We start from the raw sequence: 7,220 nt of genomic DNA, 5'->3' as shown, positions 1-7,220 counted from the left end.
GTGGTTTCCGTATTGCTGGGCTCCGATAAACTATGGAGGCGACGCGTGTCACCCACATGACATAAGCCAATGTCAAATATCACGAGTTATCGTTGGTGCATCTTACCTGGTCCGATATCAATCACCGCCGTCCGATCTCCTCGCGCGTCCTCTGCCGTCGATCTCTGAAGCTGCATACGGGCCTGCAGCGAATTAATTTTGCGTGGAGTAAACGACTCATAGGTTGACCACCGTAGGTGATGAAGTTAATGGAGTTAAATGTCTTTACGTAGATTTGGTGAAGTCTTTTAAATGGTTATGGGCACATACGTTTTATATGTTTTTTTTATATATGTTTTATATATGTTGTAAAAAAAATCTATGTGTGTCGTAGTTTTAGAGTGTAGTCCCTTCGTGCAACAGTTTTATGTATTGTGCCTGCGCACGGTGGAAGTGTGGTGGCTGCGTCCGTTATTGTTTTGGTATGTATGGAGCCTGCTCACGATATGTGTGTAGTGTTGTGCCTGCGCGCCTTGTAATTTTTTTTGTGGATTTTGTATGTAATGTTTTGAACGCACAGCAGTGCGGGATATCATAGATATGTATGAAACGCACAGCAGTGCGTGATGAGTTTAAGAATAGGGATATAATGTTATGTCCGCCATTGAAAAAGCAGAGGTTGTTCATGGAATTGTATTGAACGCACAACAGCTCGGAAATCATTTTAAAACAAAGATGTATTGTATTGCTTGTTCATCGCAAAAGCAAGAGGTAGCTTGAAGCTATTTTGTAACACCCACAGCAGTGGAAGACCAGAAATGAGGAGACAGAGTTTCTCCAGTGAATCCCTCTTTGCGCAGAGGATGAAGTTTGTAACAGTTTTTGTTTTAAATCAATAGAAGTGTTTTTGTGACTGTGTAATGCTGCGTTCTGAGTTAATTTGTTTTTAAAAGCTTCCCTATGCAAAAGATCCTGGACAGAGGAAACAGAGCATTGTCTCTGTGGTGGTTATTTTGTTGGTTTTGGTATTTCCCCATTCAAAAATACCCAACAGTGGTATCGGAGCTAGTCCAGGCTCTTTGATGGTGACAGAGCTGGTTCAGGCTCTTTAAAAGTGTCAAGGAAGCTGAAGGAAAGACTCTTGTTGCAGCAGCAGTAAAGCTTCTCCAGCAGTGTGAAGTTTCAGCCAAAGGGATTCAGGTATTTCTCAAGTTTTTGAGTTATTATTGAAGACAGTCAGTGATTTAAAAGAAAACACAGTCAAGTATTTAAAGCCTAGATAATAATGGCAAGGTCAAAGAAAAAAGCCTCCAGGCCTGTTAAAAATGTGTCTCCCTCCTCTACTAAAATAGAAGGCAATCCATTTGAATACATTTTATTTGAAACCCCAAAGTTTGATGGAAACTTTGATGTATGGGAAATAAAGATGAGGGCTTTCCTAATGTCTGAGGGGATTGAAGTCTGGGAGTCAGTGATTGATGACAACAAAATGGATAAAGAATCCATGGAGTATGATGCACAAGCGACAAAGACTATCTTGGATGGACTCCTTGATTCAGTAAAGAAGAATCTAGGAAAATATACATCAGCAAAGGATATATGGGACAGACTACATGACCTTCATGCAAAGGGAGCACTGACCATGACAATGAGTCAAGAAGAACCCATCATAGAAGCTGAGAATGAGAAGCTTGACCTCATCAAGCTTCAAGTAAGAGAAAGGGATGAAGAGCTTGCCAAGCTTAAGAAGGAGCTTGACCAATGCAAGAGGAAGCATCATGAAGAAGTCATGTCTATGTCAAATCAGTGGAACAGAGCAAAAAAGCAGGAAGACGCCTTGTCAAGTCAACTTGAAGAAAGACACAAGAGAGTGAATAAGCTTGTGGAAGAGATTGGACAGTACAAGGTAGAGGTCTCCTCCCTTAACTCCGAACTACAAGAAGCCAAGAAGCAGGCACAAGGAGCTGAAAAGAAAATGAAGAGCAATCAAGCAAAAGATGAAGAAATCTCCAAAATAAAGACAGATATTATCTCCTTCAAAATAGTAGCAGCTGAAGCTACTCGTAGCAAGGAAGAAACTGAGGGAGAACTAGCAAAGAAAAATAATGAATGTGAAAGGTTAGAAGAAGAGATTGTCCTCCTCAGGAAGAAGGTTGAAGGGATGAACAAGATCATGAAGAGCTCTCAAGCTTTGGATGACATGCTCAGCTATCACAGATCTCCATCTGATAAATCAGGACTTGGGTATGTAGCTGAATCCTCAAACAAGGATGAGGATGCTTTAAGCAAAGGAGATGTGAAGAAGCCAGAAAGAGATGGTGATGCTCCTAGTTCCAGCAAAGGCAAGGAGAAAAATGAAGGCTGCAATAGAAGAAATCCTGCTCCAAGTAGAAAACCAGCTCCAAGAAGAAATGTAGCTGATGTCAAAGAGGCAAGAGGCAATGGTGATCATCAAAGGATCTCAAGGCAGCAAGGCTTCAGAAGTACATCAAGAAAACCTCCATCTCCCAGGTACCAAAGTTCATTTTATGGTTATTGTTATGCTTGCTCAAACTTTGGTCATATGGCAAAAGACTGTAGAGCATTTCATGGAGATAGATGTTGTGGTCCCCGACAATCTCCAAGAAATAATTTCACAAAAAGAAATCATGAATTCTTATTCATGAATAAAGTTGAATGCTTCAAGTGTCATAACATTGGGCATATGGCACGAGATTGTAACTTAAGATAGGCTCCTATGCAAGCTAGACCCATGCAAAAGAAGAAAGTCACAGAAGTATGGAGAAAGAAGGAAATGCAACCTGAAAGCCCCTTGAACTCCCCAACTGATCTAAATTTATTTTGAGAAGAGTCTGCCAAAAGAAGACAAGCACACATTAAAGGGGAGCTTGTAATTTTTTGTTGCTGAACTGTCTTAACAGTCATTCTTTAATGCAGACTTCTTTTTATAAAGGAAAGACATGAAATCAAATCTGCCATAAGAGCAGAGAAGAAAAGGGGACAACGCTCAAATGTAAAGTGCAGCGGCGCAATAAGGAGTATGCAGAGAATGGAGACCCTCACAGCAGTGGGAGGACAAAACATAAAACGGCAGTTTGAATTTTTTTATGGAGTACATGCATTGAAATTCATAGCAATGGAATGCAGTTTTCTTTTATGAAATGTGAGAGAATATACTCACAGCAGAGTGAGTATAATACACAGCAGAAGGAAATGTTTTGTATTGGGAATGAAAATGCAAAGCAATGAGAAGAAAATGAGAAGAAGGAAAAACACAGCAGAGCATAAATGCCCAGTGGCTGAGAATGCAATGGAATTTTTCACACAGCAATGAAAAATGTAATATTTTTTTTGTATGCAATGCAACATGCACAGAAATGCCTAAAGAAAAACATGGACAGCAGATTTTTAATGCACATGGGTGAATGAGAATGTGTGTGGCAGTAGAAAATCGAAAGGAATTGCACAACAGTGCATTATGAAAATAAAAAAAATGAAGACTAAGATTGTGTGAAGCAAGGGTGTCAAAAGAAAAGGCAGCAGCCCGCGTTAATTTTTTTTGTGTGGAGAATGCAGCGCAAAACAGCGTGAGGATGATTTCTCTCTATGTGCAAGTAATGGAGAGTAAAGAGTTAGTGTATGGGCACACAGCAGTATGATGAAACAAAAGGCAGCCACAGTGCAAATTGCAGAGGCAACGCAGCAGCAAATAAAAACCCAGGGATGACAGTCTATGGTTATGGGTATGGACAGCAGTGAATATGAAAAATGCAGCAGCAAGAAGTTATGGACAGCAGCATGATGGCAAGAAGGAGAAGCACACATAAATGCAAATGTGAAAAATGCAGCAGCAAGAAGTTTTGAACAGCAGCACATGCAAAAGAAATTTTCCTTACAGCAGTAAAGGTAAATGTAATGAATTTGTTGTTCATTGAATTGAAATGCAATATATGCAACAGCAGTGAGGGTAAGAAATATTTACACACAGCAGTGTAAATTTGTAAGTTGGGACAATGTAATTGTTCCAGAAAAGACAGAGTATTTTGTCTTTGAAAAGTGCACAAGCAGTACAAGTGTAGACACAGCAGTGTGGGGTAGACACAGTAAAGAAGATGGCACAACAGTGCAGCAGAGAATATGCATCAGCATAGGAGAACATTGTAATGAGTTTGCACACACAGCAGTGCAATGATTGTTTGTTTTGGAACTGCATTTGAAGCAGTCATTTGGTGAAACCCTCTATTAAAGAGGAAGGTGCTTTTCAGCACAATGTCATGGTAAATCCCTCTATCAAGAGGATGATGCTTTTCAGCATAGTCACAGGTGAATCCCTCTGTCATGAGGAAGGTGCTCTTAAGCAAAGTTTCAGGTTAATCCCTCTATTAAGAGGAAGACAACTTTGTTTGTTTGTGAACTGCATCAGAAGCAGTTGGTGAATCCCTCTATGTGAGGAAGATGTCTTTGTAACAACAGTGTTGGGGAATCCCTCCATGTGAGGAAGTGCTTGGGTATAACTGAATGCCCAGCAGTTGAAATTAAAGGGGAGTGTTGGAATGTTAATTCCAACTGCTGACTACAGGCGGACGTGGGCAGCCGACTCAGCCAGCACGCTGCGCCCAAAACCGCCAGATCAAAACCACAAACCCGCTGAGGCATATCGCACCGCTTTTGCATAAAGGTGGTTTCCGTATTGTTGGGCTCCGATAAACTATGGAGGCGACGCGTGTCACCCGCATGACATAAGCCAACGTCAAATATCGCGAGTTATCGTTGGTGCATCTTACCTGGTCCGATATCAATCACCGCCGTCCGATCTCCTCGCGCGTCCTCTGCCGTCGATCTCTGAAGCTGCATACGGGCCTGCAGCGAATTAATTTTGCATGGAGTAAACGACTCATAGGTTGACCGCCGTAGGTGATGAAGTTAATGGAGTTAAATGTCTTTACGTAGATTTGGTGAAGTCTTTTAAATGGTTATGGGCACATACGTTTTATATGTTTTTTTTATATATGTTTTATATATGTTGTAAAAAAAATATATGTGTGCCGTAGTTTTAGAGTGTAGTCCCTTCGTGCAGCAGTTTTATGTATTGTTCCTACGCACGGTGGAAGTGTGGTGGCTGCGTCCGTTATTTTTTTGGTATGTATGGAGCCTGCTCACGATATGTGTGTAGTGTTGTGCCTGCGCGCCTTGTAATTTTTTTTGTGGATTTTGTATGTAATGTTTTGAACACACAGCAGTGCGGGATATCATAGATATGTATGAAACGCACAGTAGTGCGTGATGAGTTTAAGAATAGGGATATAATGTTATGTCCGCCATTGAAAAAGCAGAGGTTGTTCATGGAATTGTAATGAACGCACAACAGCGCGGAAATCATTTTAAAACAAAGATGTATTGTATTGCTTGCTCATCGCAAAAGCAAGAGGTAGCTTGAAGCTGTTTTGTAACACCCACAGCAGTGGAAGACCAGAAATGAGGAGACAGAGTTTCTCCAGTGAATCCCTCTCTGCGCAGAGGATGAAGTTTGTAACAGTTTTTGTTTTAAATCAATAGAAGTGTTTTTGTGACTGTGTAATGCTGTCTTCTGAGTTAATTTGTTTTTAAAAGCTTCCCTGTGCAAAAGATCCTGGACAGAGGAAACAGAGCATTGTCTCTGTGGTGGTTATTTTGTTGGTTTTGGTATTTCCCCATTCAAAAATACCCAACATCCGATACATATGTTAGATGCTCCGAAGATTCTGATCACAAACATAGGATTCTGAGATTCAGTACAAATATCTGGAAATAACTTTTGGATTTTTATCATTTCATTCCCCCAACTAGTCGGGAATTGATTGCGCAAATTGTGTTTCATGTATAGAATTAAAATATTTTGACTACAACTCACATATAATACATGGCATTAGCACAACCTCCACTCTCAGCAGGCCCTCTTCCATTTTTTGGATTCTGTGAAAGCCAAATTCAACCATTTAACAATGTGTATGTTGAATGGCGGCTGTATGTTTTTTAGAACAAACCCTCTGTTGGCGTCGATTGCAATCTATGTGCTTTGCACGGCGGCAGGGTTTATCATGTGGATTGCCATGTGTTTATTGGATTTGACAGTGGGAACTCATATTTTGGAAGCCACCATACTTGTGAGGAAGGGTTTGAATGAGAATATCCCCCCCGCATTGCAGCTTCTCAATGGTGTATTTTCCCTCTCTTGTGGGATTCTTCATATTGCTAGGAGGGATTCATATTGATATCAATGTTGATAGCCACCACTCCAGACCTAATCCGAACAAAAGGAGCAGTGTGTCATGCCGCTCCAAGATGATAGCATCGCTGCCCAAAGGCAAGTACGGGTGTTTGAGAAAAACAGAATAAGCAAATAGGAATGATTCATCTTCATCATCGTGTTCAATCTGTTTAGGGTGCGTTGGGGAGGAGGATGGAGTTCGTGTTCTTCCCAACTGCAGACACTATTTTCACATTTCTTGCATCGATAGCTGGCTTCTTCCATGTACTGTCAATCACTCTTCATGCCCTTTGTGAAGAGCCACTGTAATCTTCCCCAACACATTACAAGCAAAATAAGACAAATCGCGACATTACAAGTTCATGTTGCTCACAGACGCAAATCCTAAAAAATGGATTTGTTTCCTCCCCTGTTTTGGGTCCCTGTTTTCCAATGATCCTCGATCCCTGGAGGTTTTTTTTGTTTGAGGCAAAACATTTCAAGCCACAATGATTCGTGTAAACATATCTGTGGGCTGAAATCCCACCTAATTTTTTTATACATAAGAGCTATGATTCCATAATGAAGTTGGCCTTCTTACTTGATTTGTGGTTTTTAGATTCTTGTTGTCGTACATTCATTCAGTGTAAGAGATAGAGTGCACACATCAAAACTGAGCACTTCAGATACTAGATTAATGTTCATGCTTGCATCGAAGAAGATCCACCGTAAATCCCATATTTATTAAGCAATTGGAGATTAAAAAAAACTGTGATGAAGACATTTTAACCCTTTGAAGGCTTCATGACTAGATTCTTGTGGATTTCATTACTTTTGTAACAGGCATGGATAGAAAAGATTAATTAAGATATTCCCAAGAGATAGTGTAACGTTAGGGCTACATTTCAGTTTTAAATTAGCAATTGCACTGAGAGGTGCAAAAAAACTCCAAAAGAGGAGTGGAAAATGTGGAAGGTAATAAGTAAAAGAGACTTGCATGCCTGTGCAATTTGCA

General features: G+C 40.4%; 1 pseudogene; it reads left to right on the top strand.

Moving 5' to 3' along the window:
- Positions 1-5,966: 5,966 nt before the first annotated feature.
- LOC149229260 (RING-H2 finger protein ATL32-like) lies at positions 5,967-6,564 on the top strand (annotated as a pseudogene).
- The last annotated feature ends 656 nt before the right edge of the window (positions 6,565-7,220 follow it).

Source organism: Pinus tabuliformis, chromosome J, assembly GCF_031772625.1.
Source record: "Pinus tabuliformis cultivar Carrire ecotype Pingquan chromosome J, CPIR1, whole genome shotgun sequence".
In the NCBI taxonomy this organism is placed as follows: domain Eukaryota; kingdom Viridiplantae; phylum Streptophyta; class Pinopsida; order Pinales; family Pinaceae; genus Pinus; species Pinus tabuliformis.
The sequence above is the reverse complement of the archived record's forward strand: the minus strand, read 5'-3'. Positions and strand labels throughout refer to the sequence as shown.